Source organism: Triticum urartu, chromosome 4A, assembly GCF_056163025.1.
Source record: "Triticum urartu cultivar PI428250 chromosome 4A, HENAU_Tu73, whole genome shotgun sequence".
In the NCBI taxonomy this organism is placed as follows: Eukaryota; Viridiplantae; Streptophyta; class Magnoliopsida; order Poales; family Poaceae; genus Triticum; species Triticum urartu.
In genome coordinates, this window is record NC_141876.1 from 318,948,068 (window position 1) to 318,972,412 (window position 24,345).

Sequence of the window (24,345 nt, forward strand, 5' to 3'; positions counted from 1 at the left end):
ATCAGGAGGCAACAGAAACACGTGTTGTTCATCGGGAGCCAACCGGCTTGGACGGAATACGCGATGGAAACGAGGCCTGGCGTACCGCAGAATGGAGGAGACGGCCTTGTGCTCGACCGACCATGGTGGAAACGGGGTCCTGTTCATCCAGCCTCCACTGCGCGCTCCTCCACCGGCTACTGTTCAACCAGCCCTCTCCACGGGGGTCCTATTCAACCACCCCTCCACGGGCCATCGAGCCCTCCACCGGCTACTGTTCAACCATCCCTGCACCGGCTACTGTTCAGCCAGCCCTTCACGGGGTCCTGTTCATCCAGCCCTCCACGGGGTCCTGTTCATCCACCGGCTCAATCGATCGGGGTACTGTTCATCCGGCGGAAATGACCTCTACTACCACGGGTTCCTGTTCATCCAAGCCCCACTGGGACTGTTCATCCAAACCCCCCAATAACACTCACTGTTCATCCAGAGGCAGCATCGATTGGCTTCAGTTAGCAGCAGTAGTGAAGGAATCGCTCGATCGGGTTCAGTTAACAGCCATCGATCGAGCGCTCAGGTTTAGTAACACGTAGCCTGCAGTGCAATCGCTTGGGTTCAGTTAGAGCCCAACGCCTCGCTCGGGTTCAGTTAGAGCGCAACGCCTCGCACACACGCGTGTACGTACGAGAGGAACATGCATCGCTCGGCCCCGGACCAGCCACCGTAACCGGGAACTCCCCGATATTTTCCTCGCCCTTGCTTCTACCATGGTTTTTTTCGTCATGGATGGCCCAAAGAATGTCATGTAGTTGCGTCTCCGGCCCGCCCAGGACGAAAAGCCCATTTTCTGTCATGATTTTTTGTCATAGAAGTATGATCCCACCACATCTATGATGATACCGGGTTTTGTCACAATTATCATCATAGAAGTGTCATAAGTATGACATAATTTTTTTTCGTTCGGTCCAAAATGTCACGGATGTGTCTTTTTTTGTAGTGTAAGGCTGGTGATTTTTTTACTTTGTGTCTTTCTCTTTTTGTCTCATTTACCCATTTTACATTGGAGCACGTGTAGAGGATGGCTATTCCTTTTGATGGGACTTCTACATGGCGTTTAAGACTAAGCAGCTCCGAATTATGCCCGCTGTCCACCAATCTGAATCGTGCCATCTATGATAGGGAGTAGTCCCATTGCAACAATGAGGTCCACTAGGACTAGAACATCTTGTAAGAAGAGACTGTCGTGCAAAACAAACATCTTGTTGCCTTCTTCCTTGTACAGTATGTATCACTCGTACGTACTACTAGTACTACTACTACTCGTTCTCCTATAAACCTTGCGCTTGGCATCTCCAAAATATTAACCTTGCGATTGGCTCTTCGCCTCTTCGGGAAGTCGAGCAATAATGGTACTGCAGTATATATCATTCTGGCTATATGAGACCGAATGAATTGCTGCACGTCCACCACGTGGGCGAGGGTTGAGGGGCGAGGGAGAGTGCCTACTAGTACGTCCGTTTCAACATGGACTACATATGGAGCAAAATGAGTGAATCTACACTCTAAACTACGTCTATATACATAAGTGTTTGGAGTATGTACTAGTGGAGTAGTTCATATTGAAATCTACTAAAGGACATATATTCCAAAAATATGATAATCTCTATAACCAAGGTAGGGCCGAGGAGTAAACGGAGGGAGTAGTTAAATTTTCTCCTTGTCCTATGAGCCACTGCACGCATGGGCGAGGGAGCGAGCATAAGGCATAGTAAGCAAGCTTCACCTCGTCATGCGAGCCACCGTGCCCGTGGGCGGGGGAGATGGCGTACTAAGCAAGCTTCTCCTCGTTCTGCGAGTTGACGGGACACATCAAAAGTAATACGTACAGAGCATCTCGAGTGTATAGAGCCTTGCCTTTAAGGTAGGCCCCACAGGGTTTGCCTATTTTTAACATAATGCGTCAAGTCGCAATTTGTTTGTTCACCTGTGGTAGACGATCCTCCATCAAGTGGACAACCAGTACACATGTCAAATTACCACGTGGGCTGCCTTTTCATACAGAAATGAGCTCCACCGTGTACCCGCGCGGGTGTGGTTGGGAAAGAGACGGGAGTACGTGCGCCGTGTGTGCACCTCTTCTCTTCCTGCACGTCCCCCACCTACGTGGGTGTGTGTGAGAGATATACAAACCTAGACAGATGGCGTGTGCGTTCGTGAGTGATTTTTGTTGGGGGGGGGGGTGATTTCATGAATGTATTAGTGGGAAGTTTGTGTGTGTGCAAGTCATCGAAATTGTGTGTGTGCAAGTCAAAGATATAGGGCGACTGACCTACCGAAACATCAGAGGGCACATGGCAAGTTTGTGTGTGGCAGGGAGACATGACTAGAGCACTCGATGTATCAGTGTGTGTGGAGGGGGGAGGGGGGGCAGAGGACTAACTAGAGAGGTAGAACGACTCAGCTATGTCTTGAGGGAGATCGGTCGACATCCATACATAACTGAAGGATGGGAAATAGGTTGGGATAGCGAGAGCGAGAGAGAGAGAGATAGAGATAGAGATAGATAGAGGAGAGAAAGAGAGGAGAGAGAGAGGGAGAGGGGTAGAGTGCTGGATGGGTGATGGAGTTGCTTCTCGAAGATGGTGGGAGAGGCCTACTTGAAAAACTAAGGGTAGAACCGCAATATTATCAATAAGAGTGGGGATGTGTTTTTGTGTGTGCCTGTGCGTGATAGATGTGTTGGGACGCATGCATGGATGATGAAGGGGAACCATGTATTTGGTAAGTAAACCTACCTAGATCTATAGATCAATTTTTTTTGTCGGGGGAAGGGAGAGACATATCTCATGAGGTAGATCGATGACGCGTGGGAAAAAAATGAGTTATAAAGACCTAGCTAGCTATATGTATAGCGGGAGATCGGTCAGTGTACATCCATTTGTTAGAGGCAAATAAGGCCCAGCAAGATGGATAGACATAGAGAATGGAGCTAGGTGGTGGTGCGAGAGGCCGAGCTACTAGCTAGATAGGGGGAGGAGTGTGCGATTGTGAGATCGATGAAAAGAGGGGCAAGAGTTTACACGTGTGTGGGACCGTATGAGAGACACGACACATGGACACAGAAAGGAGGAGATGGAAGGTGCGTGTGTATGTTGTAGGCAGACATCACTGTAGAGGTTTATCGGTCGGTGTGTGTCAGAAAGGAGTTGTGGAGACCGTGGGAGAACGAGCTAAAGAAAAAAATGAATGTGTGCGATGGATAGAATGCTGAGGGAGGGGGAGGGCGAGGAGGGTGTGTGCATGCACGAGAGAAAGTTAGTGCTAGCTACAAAGGTTAGAGGATTATGTGGGTGTAAGAGACTAACAAAGATCATAATTTGATATGAAAGTGAATTCATATATTTGAATAGGAGATCATAGTGTTATAAACATATGCATGCATGAATATAGCGGTGATACGCGTGTTGTGGGTTTGCACATGTTATACCATAATGTGATAATGCATGGCGTTTGCAACTCACAGCTAAATGTCGAACAATCTAAACCATACTACATTGAACAATCTCACATTTTATTTGAATTTGTGATAATGTGTGATGTTTGCAGCTTACAACTAAATATCGAACAATCTAAACAATACTATATATCGAACAATCTCACATTTTATTTGAGTTTGTGGTAATGTGTGGCATTTGCAACTCATATCTAAATACTTGTAGGTGTAGGGGGCGGGGCACCATACATTATGTCATAAACACATTATACATATGAGACATGGTTTAGATTATGAAGATCTAGCTAGAGCTTGAAATGTACAGTGATTTGAAATCAACATAAAGTGGATTCAAAAAATCGAGTTCGAGTTCATATAGTACACATAGTTCATATCTAACTCGACAGTAATCATGTGGTGTGCTGTGAAGATAATACACAAACGATGGTTTAACTTGACAAAAATGATGATTGTAGATCTTATTAAAATAGAGAAATGAATTCAAATGGTTTGACTTCACAACAATCATTATTGTAGATCTTATTCAAATAGAGAAACGAATTCAAATTTAGTTCGTATTGAAGCGGTAGTATATGTGTTTGGAATGCACTAAAACATTCATTTGAGTAGCAGGTTGCATGCATTATACATGTAGAGAAATATTTTAATTAAACATAACATGAATTCAAAGTTTTTAATGGCATTTGTAGTGCGAATTGATTTGGTACAGTACACGGGACTAGACTCTCTTGTGTGGTGCGAATTGATTTCTTTTTGTTTTTTCATCGACGGAAGTGTGAATTGATTTGGTACAGTACACGTTGGGCTTGTCTGGAAATTTCAACCCGCGCCTTGTTACCCCAAAATATTCAATATATATCTTTTTTCTCGTTGTGCTCCAAAAACTCCCTCCATCTCAACCCGCGCCTTGCTATCCCAAAATTACAACACGCGGAAAAACTCCCACCTCCTGCAAAATCCCGACACGCGAAATGCCCATGATACTCCTGAACTGAAAGAACCGCCTAGCTCAAACAGCTGGGGGTACTTCCGTAACTTACCCCACATTTCAGACAAGCACTTCCCTAAGCCATGGTTCCCCACTCCCATCCCATCAGCCCACCCATTCGTATACCGAGGCCGCGAAAACCCATGAAGCCCCTGTAGGATCGAAAGTATGTCTAGAGGGGGGTGATTAGACTACTTGACCAAATAAAAACTTAACCTTTTCCCAATTTTTGTTCTTGGCAGATTTTAGCTAATTTAGGACAAGTCAAGCAATCATCACATGATTCAAGCAAGCATGCAAAGAGTATATTTGCAGCGGAAAGTAAAGAATGCAACTTGCAAGAATGTAAAGGGAAGGGTTTGGAGAATTCAAACGCTATTGGAGACACGGATGTTTTTCCCATGGTTCGGATAGGTGGTTCTATCCTACATCCACGTTGATGGAGACTTCAACCCACGGAGGGTAATGGTTGCGCGAGTCCACACAGGGCTCCACCCAAGGGTAACGGTTGCGCGAGTCCACACAGGGCTCCACCCACGAAGGGTCCACGAAGAAGCAACCACCCACAAAGGGTCCATGAAGAAGCAACCTTGTCTATCCCACCATGGCCATCGCCCACACAGGACTTGCCTCACTAGCGGTAGATCTTCACGAAGTAGGCGATCTCCTTGCCCTTACAAACTCCTTGGTTCAACTCCACAATCTTGTCGGAGGCTCCCAAGTGACACCTAGCCAATCTAGGAGACACCACTCTCCAAGAAGTAACAAATGGTGTGTAGGTAATGAACTCCTTGCTCTTTTGCTTCAAATGATAGTCTCCCCAACACTCAACTCTCTCTCATAGGATTTGGATTTGGTTGAAAGAGGATTTGAGTGGAAAGCAACTTGGGAAGGCTAGAGATCAAGATTCATATGGTAGGAATGGAATGTCTTGGTCTCAACACATGAGTAGGTGGTTCTCTCTCAGAACATATGAGTTGGAATGGTGTGTGTGTTCTGATGGCTCTCTCATCGAATGAGAAGAAGGTGGAGGGGTATATATAGCCTCCACACAAAATCCAACCGTTACACAGTTTTCCAATCTCGGTGGGACCGAATCAATAAGCTCGGTCGGACCGAAAATGTAAACCTAGTGACCGTTAGTGATTTTCGGTGGGACTGACATGCAACTCGGTAGGACCGATATGGTTAGGGTTTGGGCATAACATAATCTCGGTGAAACCGATTACACAAACTCGGTGAGACCGAATTTGGTAATTAGCTAACCAGAGAGTTGGTCAGGCAAACTCGGTGGGACCGATTTGCTCTTTCGGTGAGACCGAGTGGAACTCGGTGAGACCGAAAAGTTACAAAGGGGAAACACTGAGTTTACATTGCAATCTCGGTGGGACCGATTCGCTCTTTCGGTGGGACCGAAAAGTTACGAAAGGGAAACAGAGAGTTTGCAACCCCATCTCGGTGAGACCGAGATCCCTATCGGTAGGACCGAATTGCTAGGGTTTGGCAATGGCTAATGACAAGTGAAACTCGGTGGCGCCGGATAGGAAGAATCGGTAGGACCGAGTTTGGCTTAGGGTTTAGGTCATATGTGGATATGGGAAAGTAGTTGAGGGTTTTGGAGCATATCACTAAGCACATGAAGCAAGAGGCTCATTAAGCAACACCTCATCCCTCCTTGATATTATTGGCTTTTCCTAAAGACTCAATGTGATCTTGGATCACTAAAATATAAAATGAAGAGTCTTGAGCTTTTGAGCTTGAGCCAATCCTTTGTCCTTAGCATTTTGAGGGTTCCACTTTCACATCCATGCCATGCCAATCATTGAGCTTTCCTGAAATAATCATCTTGGAATAGCATTAGCTCAATGAGCTATATGTTGTTATGAATTACCAAAACCACCTAGGGATAGTTGCACTTTTAGCCCCACACCCTCCTCCGTCCGCCACCCAACCGGAGCCTCTTCCCTGACGATGTCGTCCATAGCAACACCTCGATGTCCCTCATCCATCGTAGCAGATGAGGATCCGCCGTCGATCTCGTCGTCCCGCCAGTTCAGCCACCTCGTCCTCCACCTCCAAGGAGCTGCCCCGGCGTTCCCCTCATCTTTCGCGCCACCTCCATTCCCACACCGCCGTCTTCACCTGCACCACCGGAAGAGCATCATCATCCCCATTTCCTCAGATGAAGCTGAGGCCTAATCGCCACCACCAAAGAGGTTGTACACTAATCGCCCCATTTTCTTCTTGATTCGATCTCACGGTGCTGCTGGCGCTCGGTACCAAGCTGACATGGTGCGGCTCCATCCACGGCGGCGTCGCCAGCCCACTTCCTCCATGACATTGCTCCCTCGGCTGCTGCTTTAGCTCTCGCTCACTCGCGCTGTTGCTCTGCTCTTGCTCTTGGTCCCCTACCTGCTCTGCTCCTGCTCCTGCTCTTGCTCTCGCTCTTGCTCTCGCTACTACTCTCGGTCTTGCTCTTGCTTGCGATGCTGCTCCGATTTAGCTACACTTCAGTCGACTGAATCGACTTTTGGGTCAGTCGACTTTTAGGGGGTGGGGGGCTCGCCGGAGTTAAGGAAGAAACAGCCGTAGCGGGGAGGGGGCTCGCCGAAGAGGTGCCCCACTATCTATCTTAGGGTTCAGGGTGGGGCGATGGTGGAGCGGTGGCGTGGGGATCACCGGAGAAAAATCTTGGCACGAGGGGGGGGGGGGTAGAGGGATGGCCGGGCGGCGGCGGACAGGCGGTGGGGAGTGGTTTCGAGGCGGGCGGGGCGGTGGGGGAGGGGGCGACGGTTTGGCCGGTGGCGGCTGGGGGCTCAGGGGGTGGAGGTTGAAGATGAATTGCTACACGACTAGCTGCCCCGGCTATCGCACGCGCTGCTGCTACTGCTTTTCTGCTACTGATGCGTTCAGTTTCGACAGTAAAATTCAGTTTCAACATCAAAATTCAGTTTCGTCAGTTAAGTTCAGTTTCGACAGTTAAATTTAGTTTCGACAGTTAAGTTCAGAGATGAGCGGCTGATGTATTTTACATCTAGCACTTTGTGGTTATGTATTTTACGTCATCTATTGAAGATGCTATTAGAATTCCGCTCAGGTTAATGTTGTCTCTCTTGCCTTGCTTCATCCTCGGCGTCGTACAACTCACCAAAGCTGCTCCAATGACGAAACCCTCCATCACAGGGGAGCAGTACCTCGGGATCCATCTCAAGATGCCTAAGATCTTCTTCCTTCCCCTCCTCTGACAACCAAGTTAGTTGGATCATCCTCACCAACCAACCTAATCACGCTGAGATCGACATGGCTTCGCCAAAGAGGTTGAACACTTGTTGCATCTCTTTTTTACTCTACATGTTATATATATTGTCCACTGAGCACACGTAACGTGAAATACGATTAGTTTCTCCTACTATATGACAAGCAGTGAGGTACCAGGTAACTTAGCTATCCATGATGGACTCTCTTGAACACCATCATGATTTATCTTTACGCATTTGAGCTGTGCATTTGTCGATGGGCCTGGGAGTTGAGCTAGTAGGGTAGTGGCCTGGGTCCAAAGTAGTATAAGTAGCACAAAAACATTTTTTGAGTGTAGGCTTTTCCTTGCTCAAGCGTGCCCACTAGAATCGCCAGTGCTTGAAAGGAAAAGTGAAGGAAAAGCATAGGAATTGGAAATTTTCCTATGCTACTACTATTCATGCATTTGGTTCAAAGGAATGGAGCAAAGGAAAGCTGTGTGATTTGTTCCTTTAGTGTCTCCTTGAAAGAAAAACTGTAGGAATTTCAATATCCACTTGTCCTCCTTTTCAAATTCCTACTCATGAAGCACAAGACTAAGAGAGTAGCATAATAGCATTATAACCGTACATTTTCTTGTGGTTTGACTTAATCTCACCATGCTTCTTTGCATCATGTGATCTTCCAATTCTTGTGAACCAAACACCCAGATTGGCGGAAATCCTGTGTTTTTAAATTCTCTGGTTTGCACGTGCATTCCTATCCTATTACTGTGTATTTACTATCCCTGCGTTGTTAGAATCCTCCAATTCAAACGAGTCCTTACAAAATTAATTCTCTTACAGATATTTGTCAAAGAAAACCTTGTGTGGTTTGTCCCCCTCCTACTGCTGCGCCGTCGTCCACCCCAGCTCAGCTGCTCCAACGACAGAAGGGTCTAGCACAGCAAGGATCTGGCCTCCAGACTGTCTTTGCCACCTTAGATCTTCTTCCTCGCCGCTGGCAGCCAGGACAACTGCATTACCATCATCAACAAAGCAGATAACCTCGAGGACTACACGGGTCCGCAAGAGAGGTCGCACTCTTTGGTGTCTGCTTACGTTATGCATCGCTTAAATACTTTATTGTCCTGTTCTCTGATTAGACTTTGAGTTAGCTCCAAACTAATGGTCAAACTTGAGTTTTTAAATGGTTGTGGGGTACATATCGGGGCTGTAATGAATAGTATCTATCTACTATCTGGCTAATCTCTGGTGTCTACTATGAGTTTCATGTTGGGTGGGAAACAAATAGTACAGAAGCCATTATCTGTATTTTTTAACTAAAGCCATTCTCTGCTTGCTGTCATTGGTTTTGGGTCTATCCACAGGTTGCTACCATCACTCTGGATTTCTGCATGCACTCCTTAGATCATATCACTATGTTTTATTCCTATGCATGTCAGTTATTGTACACAATGGAACTGAACATGTAGAGCAAAAGAGACGAGCCTTGCATGGCAATATAATTTCATGCAGACGTCGCTCCATGGTAGGCGCAAAGGTAGCCCCCTCCACCCATTTCAGATTATAATCGAGAGGAAGATATCTATTCTGATGGGGATTCAGAAGGGGAAGACCACTCCTATTTACCCCTTGAGGTCTTCGCTATAACTTGGCATGCTGATGTTTGTTATATCATGCATATGGTGCCTTGCATTACTTACTTTATACATCAAATATGTCGTCTGCTTAGCTTAGACATGCTTTTGTGAATGCCATCTGTTTAGTTTATTCATCGTTTATGTGAATTATGCAATGCCATCTTGTTTAGCCAGGCATCATTTATGTGAATTTTGCAACGCCATCCTGATTACCCAGTCATATTATATGTGAATTATATCAGGCCATCCTTTTTTCGTTACATATTACATTTGTCAACAATGTTAGTACATTCAACTACTCTTCGTGTGCATCAGCCATTTGACACGGTGAAGGAAAATTCTGGAGTGAAAAAAAGGTCTTTAGAGCATACTATGCTATCTGACAAAGCAGATATCTCGCTGGTTACGGATAGCTCCTCAGATGAGGATTCAGAGATAGATGACAAGTCCTATCCCCCCCGAGGTGTATGCTCTAACTTGGCAGGGTTATGTTGCTCATATCATGCGTATGGTGTCTTGCATTGCTATGTCATTTGATTTGTTTAGACATGCTTTGTGTGAATGCTACCTGTTTAGTGTATAATTACCATATATGTGAATTATGCATTGCCATCTTGTTGCAAGACATCATATATGTGAATTATGCAATGCTATCTTGTTGCAAAGGCATTATATATGTGAATTATGCAATGACATGCTGTTTAGCCAATCATCATGTATGTGAATTATATCATGCTATCATTTTTTGTATTACGTGTTCCATTTGTCGACAACGGTTGTATATTCAACTACTCTTCCTGTGCATCGGCCATTTGAAGCGGCGATGGAAGTATCTGGAGTGAAAACAAGGTATTCAGAGCAGACAATGCTACCTCTTGAAGCAGACATCTTGCTGGTTACAGAGAGCTCCTCAAAGGAGGATTCAAAGACTGATGACCAGTCCTATTTCCCCCTGAGGTCTATGCTCAAACTTGGCAGGGTTATATTACCCATGTCATGCATGGTGTCTTGCATTGCTTAGTTTTTACATCATATATGGATTGCCATCTACTTAGTTTCTTACTATATAAATCATATATTTGAATTATATCATGCCATCATGTTTACATACACAACATCTATCTGAATTATGGCATGGCAACCCATTTAATAAAGACATCATATAGTTATATCATCTCATCATGTTTAGTGCTTACAGTCATCATATTTTGAATTATGTCATTCTATCCGTGAATTATATCATGCTGTCATGTTTCCATAGGCGGCATGTATGTGAATTATGGCATGCCACCTATTTAATAAACACATTATATAGTTATATCATGTCATCCTGTTTACATAGTCATCATAATTTGAACTATGTCTTTCCATATTTTTTTAGTTAGCCATCATAATGTGAAATTGTGTCATGCTATCCTATTTAGTTAGCCATCATATCTGTGAAATTGTGTCATGCTATCATGTTTGGTCATGCCCTCTTTTATTCCCTACTATCCATTGTACCTGTATATCATACAATGTCTGTACATTCAATTACTTTTCTTGTTTATCAGCCATTTGAATTGGAGAGGGTGATGGCAGTATCTAAGGGAGTAACAACATGGTCTTCAGAAAAGATAGTGCTACCAGTTGATGCAGATAGAACCACGGTTGTACTTGCCAAGAACCAGCCCCACCACACATAACCCAGACTCTCGCAGATTGTACCCCTACCTAGTTGGACAGAGAACCAGCTACACCCTTCTAACCCAACCCCAGCAGATAGTAACCCAGTTCCAGTTGACACAACACCGTCTCCACCACAGAGCACCCAAACACGAGCAGTTAGTAAGGGAACTGTAGTGCCGAAAGCACGAGGACCACCACTCTGAATCCCAACTCAACGCTTAAAGGAGAAGAATAATTGTTCTTAGGTCAGGTTCTGTAGCTGTGGTTCATACTCCTTTGCTCTTGCATCACTGTATTTACTCAGACCTACCATTTTCCAATTTGAAGGATGGAATTGAAACTCCAATGGCGCAACAGGTAAGTTTTGACCTGTTTCTTTAACTGGTTTGCTGTTGTAACTTGCTCTATGTTGATTTCAGTTTCAATTGAATAAACAATTATGTTCTCATGTCATGCACATTACAAGTGTTTCCCACACTTATATTCTCTCTATTTTGCTTTGTCTTGAACAAATATTATTTGAAATGTGTCTCTATCTTGATTTGGCAACAAAAACCAGAATGATATAGACCATAAAGTGACCATGGTACATAGATATATTTTTGTTTCATGCTGTTATCCTGTCCACTTTACTACTGAACTGATTTACCAAAATGAGTTTCATATACAACATGGTAAACTTGTGATGTGTCTGCTTTTTCTCTTTTAGAATGCGGACAAAATATTGGAGAACAGTACCCCGTTATGCAATGGTAAATGAAGTAATGCAGATAAGGTTCAAGATAGTGAGACATCCCTGTTGGTCTCCAAGAAAGCTGATAAAAACTATCTTGACGATAGTGAGAGAACCCAAAAGTCCTATATTGATGTAGTGTTCGAGTTACTGGCCACTACTGCTGGCACAAGCTCTTCAAACTCGCTGCCTGAATTAGTTTGTCATCTTGAGTCTCAACTTCAAGTTGAAAGACATCGATCCGATGTGCCGCGACAGGAAGCTGAAGGACCGAGGAAGTCCCTGCAGAATTCAGATGCATACTTTCTGGTGCAACAACAAGCGGTCGAGGATTTAAGCGCCAAACAAGAGAAAGTAAATAAGCATACTAAGCATCTTGCCAGCATTATTGGTACTCAGGATATTGTTTCTTGAGCTCTTCTAAAGTGGATTCAGTTCTGGACTTGTTTTGCTGCGGCGTTTATTTGCACTGGTCGCCAACTTTGACAACTAGTGTATATGATATGCGGCTTTGTTCCCTATATTTGCACTGGTGGCAAGCTTTGATGCCCAGTGGATGTAATATGTGTAATAGCCGTGATAGCCTAGCATAAGTTGCTTGCTTATTTATTTCCTTGTTGTCTTGTTTATTTGTGTGCTTGTAGTCAGTGCAGTTATTTTTCCGTGGTTTGCTAGTGGCCGCTATAACCTATTTTTTAAATCTAGGCCACAATAACCATGGGCTACATATTTACTGTAGTTACCATGGGCCTCCTACGGGCCGTAGAAACAATGGGCCATCTAAGGGTCGTAGAAACAATGGGCCTTCTACGGGCCATAGCATCAGTGGGCCTTCTATGGGCCGTATGATCGATCGGCCAAACATGAGCCAATAACAGACCGCATTATGGGCCGTAAACGGGCTAGATTTGGAATCGTCCGTTCATGGGCCGACCATAATGGGCCGTCGTTAATCGGTTGTATTTGATGACGCTATGAAGACGTGCCAACGGATTAACAGGCTGTAAACAAGCCGATTGTAACCACGGGCTGAATCTGGCCCACAAGCAGAAAAGGCCAGTAATGGGCTGTAAGTAACCGAATGCTGGAAATAAGCCCAAGAATAAATGGGCCTTGAGAAGGCCAAAAGATAACACGGGTTGGAAACGGTCCAATGGAATAATGGGACGTTAATGGGTATAAAGCGATACATTGTTCATTGCGGGCCAGATTCACCACGGGCCGTTAATGGGCCAAGAGTTACAAATGGCCTCGTATGGGCCGAAAGACATCATGGGACGGAAGTTACAACGGGCTGGAATCATATTGGACGGCCCAGATGAAGCTACTAGGCTTAATTCCGATAGGCTATAACGGGCCATGAGTTAGCAGGCCGTAAATGGGCTATATATGAATAGGCCGTTAACATGCTTTCCGTGGGCTGACCCGTTACCTTTTAACCAAGTCAAACGGGTCGGCCTTTTCACTGGAATGGGCCTTTGTTGGGCCGTGCTACGTGTCGACATATCATAGGTGCCTCCTATCCAATGAATGGATGACATCTGTCCCAACAGTTAGCCAACACGTGTTTCCTCCGGCCAATGACAATTTTACACGTGGAAAATCCTCATTGGTCCGGGATGTTAATGGGTTATCAGATCCAAAACCATACCCGATAGCTTAACAACGACACATTACGGTGGATGCCACGTGTCGGCCACCCTTGACGAAAGCACTTGTATGACGCGCGATTTATCGTCATGGAAGTGGACACTTCGTGATGATAATTTTGGTAATGTCATGGAACACTTCTATGATAGCACATGTATGACTATCTTGATTTTTTCATAAAATCGTCATGGATGTACATTCATGACAGAAAACGTGACCTACTGTGACAAACATGTATCATCAGGAAGTGTATTTTTTTGTAGTGTCATCAATGGTGAACACATCTATGTTGATCATATATACTATATGATTCACGTTCGACCTTTCGGTCTTTAGTGTTCTGAGGCCATGTCTGTACATGCCAGGCTCGTCAAGTTTAACCCGAGTATTCCGCATGTGCAAAACCGTCTTGCTCCCATTGTATGTGAACGTAGAGTCTATCACACCCGATCATCACGTGGTGTCTCGACACGACGAACTGTCACAACGGTGCATACTCGGGGAGAACACTTATACCTTGAAATTTTGTTAAGGGATCATCTTATAATGCTACCGCCATTCTAAGCAAAATAAGATGCATAAAAGATAAACATCACATGCAATCAAAATATGTTACATGATATGGCCATCATCATCTTGTGCTTTTGATATCCATCTCCAAAGCATCGTCATGATCTCCATCGTCACCGGCTCGACACCTTGATGTCCATTGTAGCGTCGTGGTCGTCTCACAAACTATTGCTTCAACAGCTATATTGATAAAGTAAAGTAATTACATGGCGTTTGCATTTCATACAATAAAGAGACAACCATAAGGATCCTGCCAGTTGTCAGATATCTTACAAAACATGATCATCTCATACAATAACGTTTATCACATCATGTCTTGACCATATCACATCAAAACATGCCCTGCAAAAACAAGTTAGACGTCCTCTACTTTGTTGTTGGAAGTTTTATGTGGCTGCTATGGGCTTCTAGCAAGAACCGTTCTTACCCACGCATCAAAACCACAACGGTGATTTATCAAATTTGCTGTTTTAACCTTCAACAAGGACCGACCACAGTCAAATTTGATTCAACTAAAGTAGGAGAAACAGACACCCGCCAGCCACCTTTATGCAAAACTAGTTGCATGTCTGTCGGTGGAACCGGTCTCATGAACGTGGTCATGTAAGGTTGGATCGAGCCGCTTCATCCAACAATACCGCCAAATCAAAATAAGACATCAGTGGTAAGCAGTATGACGATCACCGCCCACAACTCTTTGTGTTCACTCGTGCATATCATCTACGCATAGACCTGGCTCGGATGCCACTGTTGGGAAACGTAGCATGCAATTCAAAAAATTTCCTACACTCACGCAAGATCTATCTAGGAGATGCACAACAACAAGAGGGGGAGAGTGTGTCCATGTACCCTCGTAGACCGAAAGCGGAAGCGTTTGACAACGCAGTTGATGTAGTCGAACTTCTTCTAGCTCCGACCGATCAAGTACCAAACATACGACACCTCCGAGTTCTGCACATGTTCAGCGCGATGACGTCCCTTGCCTTTTTGATCTAGCAAGGCATCGAGGAAGTAGATGAGTTCTGTCAACATGACGGCGTGGTGATGGTGATGGTGAAGTGACTCTTGCAGGGCTTCACCCAAGAACTACAAAACTATGACCGGGGGTGTAAACTGTGGAGGGGGGCGCCACACATGGCTAACGATTGTTGTTATGTGTTCTAGGCGCCCCTCTGTCGGTGTCAAAACTGGCGGATCTCGGGTAGGGGGTCCCGAACTATGCGTCTAAGGCAGATGGTAACAAGAGGCAGGGGACACGATGTTTACCCAGGTTCGGGCCCTCTTGATGGAGGTAATACCCTACGTCATGCTTGATTGATATTGATGATATGAGTATTGCAAGAGTTGATGTACCACAAGATCGTAGAGGCTAAACCCTAGAAGCTAGCCTATGGTATGATTGTTGTTGTCCTACGGACTAAACCCTCCGGTTTATATAGACACCGGAGGGGGCTAGGGTTACATAGAGTCGGTTACAAAGGAGGAGATCTACATATCCATATTGCCAAGCTTGCCTTCCACGCCAAGGAAAGTCCCATCTGGACACAGGACGAAGTCTTCAATCTTGTATCTTCATAGTCCAACAATCCGGCCAAAGAATATAGTCCGGCTATCCGGAGACCCCCTAATCTAGGATTCCCTCAGTAGTCCCTGAGCCAGGCTTCAATGACGATGAGTCCGACGCGCAGATTTGTCTTCGGCATTACAAGGCGGGTTCTTCTTCCGAATACTCCATAGAAGATTTTGAACACAAGAATAGTGTCTGGATCTGGAAAATAAGTTCCACATACCACCGTAGAGAGAATAATATTTCCACAAATCTAATTTGCTAACACGTTTAGCAACATGACATCATGTCATGGCCCGGTCATTATTCGAACCGTTTTTTCAACCAATACTGCACATATCGTGAGGCGATTTTCTTGACACGTCTTGTCAAAGAAGAGATCGTGTCCCCCTATCACAGGATTCTCATCAATACGGATGTGGGTACCCCAACCGCACCATCTATTATGGCGCTTGGGGAATAAGAGGTTTTACCAGGTGAGTGGGGAGGCGCACCGCCTCTTCTGCCCTTATAAAGGGACAAGGATTCACTCTTTTCACCCACACCCTCTTCCCAATTCATTCCCTTCTGCTCAGGCTCCATCGCCCAAGCGTTCACCTTCTCTGCCCACAAAAGGTCTTCCAAAGATGTCCAGATCGGGAGCAGGAGGCAAATGGATGGCCTCTACCGTCCGAGAGAAGGATATCAAAAAGCTTCGGGAGGCCGGGTATTTGGCCAGGAAAATCAGCCACCGTCTCCCGACGGCAGGACAGATCGTCCCCACTCTGGAACCCCACGAGAGGGTTGTATTACTCCCTCACTTTGTTCGCGGGCTAGGGTTTCCCCTCCACCCGTTCGTCCATGGCATCATGTATTATTATGGGATCTATCTTCATGATCTGTCCCCCAATTCCTTCCTCAACATCTCGATGTTCATCGTCGTGTGCGAGGCTTTCCTCCCATTTCACCGCACTTCGGTTTATGGCCGAAGGTTTTTAATGTGAAGCCCAAGGTGGTGGGCGACGAGCACGCCAAGTGCGGGGGCACTATGGTGAGCAAGATGCCCAACGTCATATGGCCAATGGGAATCTTTAACGATTCTGTCAAGGAGTGGCAACAATAGTGGTTTTACATCACTGAGCCGTGCAACAAGGAATGGGCCGCCTCTCCCGAGTTTCGATCCGGTGCCCCTCTGCGGCTTACATCCTGGGTTAAGAAAGGCTTGGTCTGGTCCTTGTCCGACGAATTGTCAGTGCTCCAGACGCGCGTTAAAGGTATGGGAGACAAGAACATTGAACTTGTCAACGTAGTCCAGATGAAGTTAGTCCGCCGGATACTGCCTTGTCAATACCGTACTTGCAATCCATGGGAATTCGATCCGGCCAGGCACAAAACCTTGCGAGGGTTCTTCGGCTCCTCGCACAAGGACATTTGGAAGGTGCTTTTCAAGTCCAACAAATCATGGCCGGACTCCGCCGAGGACCACGGGTACCAACTGTCCCACCCTGCAAGTTCGGTGAGTTTATCAAACTTTTCCATCCGGATGAACCAAAGGAAGCTCTTAACGCGTGTTATTTCAACTCTCCCAGGGCTGGACGAAGAAGGCGAAGCAGATCCATTGTCCGGACCGCTGCCCGAAGACCCGGCCATCCCACTTCTGACGAAGATGCTGGTTCCGGCGCCTTACAAGGTGCCGGAGAAGACGGCCGAGAAGGAGGCCAAAAAGACCCGGGGCGGCCTTCGTCGCCGCGACATTTCGGATACAATACCCGAAGGTTCTGATGCCGATTCTGCCTCCGAAGAGGATGAAGAGGAGGAAGATAAATCCCCTGTGGGGGGAAGAAGGAAAAGGACGGCCTCCGCACCCTTGGAGGCTGAACTGCCCAAAAGGGGAAAGGCTCCTCTTCCGGAGGAGTCCACTGTCGCCGCCGACAGCAGCCCGGCATGGGATCCCAGGGTCCAGCCCCTGGTGAACTCGTAAGTGTATAAAATCCGAGTATGTTTAAGCGTCTGGATTCCTCGTGGCTTAGTATTTTAACCTAAGCCATATTTTTTATAGTCCGGTGAGGTCCCGTACCAAACAATCCTCATCAGTGGACCTGCTGAGCTCAAATGCTATGGAGAGCGGGATGCCCTCAAAGGCCCCTTCCTCCAAACAGGTGCATAACACCGAGGCTTTGTCCCAGAAGGACCCCGACCAAGGAGGAAAGGAAGAAACCGTGAAGGCGGCACCTGGAGGTCAAACCACAGGGGCCGGACACGTGGGGGAAAAGACTCCCATGGGGTCTGACGGCGGGGGCGATCCTGAGTTCGGCTCCCCACCGGATGCGATTCCAGAGACCTATACGGCTCCAGAATCGAGAAGGCAGCCTCTGATACATCTTCAACGTATCTATAATTTTTGATTGCTCCATGCTATATTATCTACTATTTTAGATGTTTATGGGCTTTATTATACACTTCTATATTATTTTTGGGACTAACCTATTAACCCAAAGCCCAGTGCCAGTTTCTATTTTTTTTTCTTGTTTTAGAGTATCGCAGAAAAGGAAAACCAAACGGAGTCCAATTGACCTGAAACTTGGCGGAACTTACTTTTGGATCAGAAGAAGCCCAGAAGACTTGGAGTGCACATCAGGGGATCTACGATGAAGCCACGAGGCAGGGGGTGCGCCCACCCCCTGGGCACGCCCTCCACCCTCGTGGGCCCCTCATGGCCCCCTTGACGTACTTCTTCTGCCTATATATCTCCATATACGCTGAAACAATCGGGGAGCACGATAGATCGGGAGTTCCGCCGCCAGAAGCCTCCGTAGCCACCAAAAGCCAATCTAGACCCGTTCCGACACCCTACCGGAGGGGGCGATCCCTCTCCGGTGGCCATCTTCATCATCCCGGTGCTCTCCATGACGAGGAGGGAGTAGTTCTCCCTCAGGGAGCTATGTGTTTGATCTCTCTCTCTCTCTCATGTTCTTGATTTGGCATGATCTTGATGTATCGCGAGCTTTGCTATTATAGTTGGATCTTGTGTTTCTCCTCCCCCTCTACTCTCTTGTAATGGATTCAGTTTTCTCCTTGAAGTAATCTTATCGGATTGAGTCTTTAAAGATTTGAGAACACTTGATGTATGTCTTGCCGTGCGTATCTGTGGTGACAATGGGATACCACGTGATTCACTTGATGTATGTTTTGGTGATCAACTTGCGGGTTCCGCCCATGAACCTATGCATAGGGGTTGGCACACGTTTTCGTCGTGATTCTCCGGTAGAACTTTGGGGCACTCTTTGAGGTCCTTTGTGTTGGTTGAATAGATAAATCTGAGATTGTGTGATGCATATCGTATAATCATACCCACAGATACTTGAGGTGACATTGGAGTATCTAGGTGACATTAGGGTTTTGGTTGATTTGTGTCTTAAGGTGTTATTATAGTATGAACTCTAGGGCTGTTTGTGACACTTATAGGAATAGCCCAACGGATTGATTGGAAAGAATAATTTTGAGGTGGTTTCATACCCTACCATAATCTCTTCGTTTGTTCTCCGCTATTAGTGACTTTGGAGTGACTCTTTGTTGCATGTTGAGGGATAGTTATGTGATCCAATTATGTTAGTATTGTTGAGGGAACTTGCACTAGCGAAAGTATGAACCCTAGGCCTTGTTTCAATGCATTGCAATACCGTTTACGCTCACTTTTATCATTAGTTACCTTGCTGTTTTTATATTTTTAGATTACAAATACCTTTATCTACTATCCATATACCACTTGTATCACCATCTCTTCACCGAACTAGTGCACCTATACAATTTACCATTGTATTGGGTGTGTTGGGGACACAAGAGACTCTTTGTTATTTGGTTGCAGGGTTGCTTGAGAGAGACCATCTTCATACTACGCCTCCTACGGATTGATAAACCTTAGGTCATCCACTTGAGGGAAATTTGCTACTGTCCTACAAACCTCTGCACTTGGAGGCCCAACTACGTCTACAAGAAGAAGGTTGTGTAGTAGACATCAAGCTCTTTTCTGGCGCCGTTGCTGGGGAGGTTAGCGCTTGAAGGTATATCTTTAGATCTTGCAATCGAGTCTTTTAGTTTCTTGTTTTAGCACTAGTTTAGTTTATAAAAGAAAACTACAAAAATATGGAGTTGAGTTTATCTCATACGCTTCATCTTTTTAATATCTTTCGTGAGTATGATGGAAAGAAAAATTGTGCTCAAGTGCTAGAGGAAGAAGTCTATAAAATGTTCGGCACTAAATCTTTGAATGATGAGCATGATTGCAAAGTTTTTAGTACGAATTCTTTGAATATCCATGATACTAATGATGATTGCACTAGTTATGATTAAAATGTCTCCTATAAACATGTCAATTTTTGTGGAGTGCGTTGGGTTTGCAAGTCTACACCAAATAGGGAAGATAGATATTGCAAGAGGCATAAGTATTTAGAAACTAAATTGTTGCAAGAAAGTCTTGATGATTGTGCTGAAAAATTCAATATTTTTTGCACCCCTTGTGAACTTTGCAATGAACATGGTCATTTAAATCTCCAATGCAAATTGTTTCATGACCGAATCGTATCCAAAAATTGTGATAATTTTATTACCCTTGAGCATCATAAAGAGCTTAGTCTTCTTTTGGGGTATGAGGAAATGAAACGTATAACTAAGGGTATTCCAAAGTTTAATATTGATAGATTTCTTGATTTTGATCTAGAGAAAATTTATATGTATTGTGCGGTGAATTATATTGAAAATCCTTATATTGCCAATTACATAAAGAAAAGAAAGCAAATAGAAGATGAAGAAAATACTAATGAAAGGGAAGAGACTTCCCAATATACTTCTATTATTTCTTATGATGAATCAGGTAATGAGGAGGAGCCTCCTATTCAACCAATCTCATTAATAAGGATCTCCAAAAAGAGGATTGAACCCACACATGATGTGGTGAAGAATAAGAAAAGAAAGAGAGGTAAAAAGATATCTCCCCCAAATAATGCTCTTCCTATTACTATTGTGCCTCATGAAAATATAATTGTGGAAGATAATGATACTTCTTATGATCTTGAAAATCTTTTTGGCACTTTCTTGGAAGAATATGATAATTGCTATACTATTGGTGATATCCATACTATTGGTGATATCCATACTATTGATGATGAAAGTGATTATGCTTATGATACGAAAAGGCCCAAGCTTGGGGATGCTATGTTTGATGAGGATGACATATTTTAGAATATATATTTGCTGAAATTAATGTTTGTCCCAAGCTTGGGGATGCTACGTTTAATGAAGATGATATTTTTAGTCTCGCAAGTTTTGATATGCAAATTTATAATGATGATAGCATGCCTCCTACTTATGATGATTATTGTGATGATACTTATGCTATAAAAAGTAGTGATTATATTTATAAAACTTGCCATGATTACGGTTACCCCTTTTCTGAACATTACTCTTTTAATGTGGAAACAATTTATAGTATTCAAGTCTCTTATGATACTCCCACTATCCCGAATGAGAAGAATTTTGCTTATATGGAGAGTAATAAAATTTCTATGCTTGTAGATCATGAAAAGAATGCTTTAGGTGCTGGTTATATTATTGAATTCATTCATGATACAACTGAAAATTATTACGAGGGAGGAACATATGCTTGTAGGAATTGCAATAATATCAAGTTTCCTCTCTATGTGCTTAAAATTTTGAAGTTATCTTTGTTTTACCTTCCTATGCAAGTTGATTCTTGTTCCCACAAGTTGTTTGCTCACAAAATACGTATGCATAGGAAGTATGTTAGACTTAAATGTGCTAGTCATATTCTTCATGATTCTCTCTTTATGTTTCAATTCTTATCCTTTATGTGAGCATCATTGAAATCATCATGCCTAGCTAGGGGCGTTAAACGATAGCGCTTGTTGGGAGGCAACCCAATTTTATTCTTGTTACTTGCTTTTTGTTGCTGTTTAGTAATAAATAATTAATCTATCCTCTGTTTAGATATGGTTTTATGCTTTTAATTAGTGTTTGTGCCAAGTAGAACCTTTGGGAAGACTTGGGAGAAGTCTTGTTGATCATGCTGTAAAAAACAGAAACTTTCGCGCTCACGAGAATTGCTGCCGTTTTTATTTGGAGAGTGATATTTAGTCAATTATTTTTGAAGATGATTAATAAATAAATTCCTCAGGTCCAGAAATTTATTTGAGAATTTTATGAGTTCCATAAGTATACGTTTGATTCAGATTACTACAGACTGTTCTGTTTTTGATAGATTCTGTTTTTCATGTGTTGTTTACTTATTTTGATGAATATATGGCTAGTAAAATAGTTTATAAACCATAGAGAAGTTGGAATACAGAAGGTTTAACACCAATATAAATAAATAATGAGTTCATTACAGTACCTTGAAGTGGTGATTTACTTTCTTATACTAACGCAGCTTACTAGTTTTCTGTTAAGTTTTGTGTTGTGAAGTTTTCAAGTTTTGGGTAAAGATTCGATGGACTATGGAATAAGGAGTGGCAAGAGACTAATCTTGGGGATTCCCAAGGCACCCCAAGGTAATATTCAAGGACAACCAAAAGCCTAAGCTTGGGGATGCCCCAGAAGGCATCTCCTGTTTCGTCTTCATTCATCGGTAACTTTACTTGGAGCTATATTTTTATTCGCCACATGATATGTGTTTTGCTTGGAGCGTCATTTTATTTCATTACGTTTTGCTTTCAGTTTGAATAAAATACCAAGATCTGAAATTCTTTAATGTTAGAGAGTCTTCACATAGTTGCATAATGATTCGACTACTCATTGATCTTCAATTATATCTTTCGGAGTAGTTTGTCGTTTGCTCTAGTGCTTCACTTATATCTTTTTAGAGCACGGTGGTGGTATTATAGAAATAGATGAACTATCATGCTTCACTTATATCATTTTGATAGTTAATTTTCTTAAATAATCCCAATATGCTAGGCATCCAAGAATAGTAAAAACTTTCATATAGAGTATTGAATACTAAGAGAAGTTTGATGCTTGATGATTGTTTTGAGATATGGAGATGGTGATATTAGAGTCATGCTAGTTGAGTAGTTGTGAATTTGAGAAATACTTTTGTTGAAGTTTGTGATTCCTGTAGCATGCACGTATGGTGAACCGTTATGTGATGAAGTTGGAGCATGATTTATTTATTGATTGTCTTCCTTATGAGTGGCGGTCGGGGACGAGCGATGGTCTTTTCCTACCAATCTATCCCCCTAGGAGCATGCGCGTTGTACTTTGTTTCAATAACTAATATATTTTTGCAATAAGTATGTGAGTTCTTTATGACTAATGTTGAGTCCATGGATTGTACGCACTCTCACCCTTCCACCATTGCTAGCCTCTCTAGTACCGTGCAACTTCCGCCGGTACCATAAACTCACCATATATCTTCCTCAAAACAGCCACCATACCTACCTATTATGGCATTTCCATAGCCATTTCGAGATATATTGCCATGCAACTTTCCACTGTTCCGTTATTATGACACGCTTCATCATTGTCATATTGCTTTGCATGATCATTTGATCTTATCATAAGAGGGTTGTCTAGAAATTTACTTGTATGCTTGCCTACATTTGAATGTGCTTATACCATATGGAGATATCCTAAGGAGTGCTTTCCAAATTACTCCTTGAAAATCTAGATGAGATTCTTCAAAAGTCCATAGCTTTTCATAAAATGCATCCTAGTGATCCAAAATTTGGTGATTGTCTATTTGAGCTTTGTGACCTTATGTGTGCCAAAGGAGATGTTGGAGTCATTAGTAGCATCATTTATCAAGTCATTAGAATTCATAAAGATGCACATTGTTATGGTCATAAATCTAATGAATCACTCTCTCTAGGTGATGATCAATCACAAGACGATGTTGAACATGGATATTATGATGAGGATGATGATAGTGTCTTCACTCTTGATGAGTCTATGAGACACTTTGGTCGTATGGTTAACCTTCGTGGTTACATGGCCGGAGGAAATGAATGGGTTCTCGATAGTGGATGTACCGATCACATGACCTGAGATAAGGATATGTTTTGTGAGCTTGCTGAAAATGATGGCCCCTGAAAGTATGTCACTTTTGGTGATAACTCAAAGGGTAAGATGGTTGGCCTTGGTAAGGTGGCCATCTCACATGACATATCTATCCAAAATGTTATGCTCGTTGAATCTCCTGGCTATAATTTACTTTCCGTATCTAGACTAGCCGATTTCGCTTTCAATGTCCTATTTACTGAAGTAGATTGCCAAGTGTTTCAAAGAGATAATCATAGTATGGTCTTTACCGGTATACGTAGAGGTGATCTATACATTGCTGATTTCACAAAAAAGGCTCAACCTAGAACTTGATTGATTGCTAAATCTTCTAATGGTTGGTTGTGGCATAGAAGGTTAGCTCACGTGGGCATGCGAAATCTTGATAAGCTTATTAAAGGTGATCATATCCTTGGTGTTAAAGATGTTATATTTGACAAGGATAGACTTTGCAGTGCTTGTCAAGCAGAAAACAAGTTGGAGGAAGTCATCCCATGAAATACATTATGACCACGAGAAGACCGCTTGAGCTACTTCATATGGATCTTCTTGGTCCCAACGCCTACAAGAGTCTCGATGGTAACTCATTCGGATTGGTCATTGTTGATGATTTTTCAAGATTTACGTGGGTGTTCTTTCTTGATGATAAATCACAGGTCCAAAAGATCTTCAAGAACTTCGCTAGGATGGCCCAAAATCAATTTGAAATGAAGATCAAGAAGGTTCGGAGCGACAACGAAACGGAGTT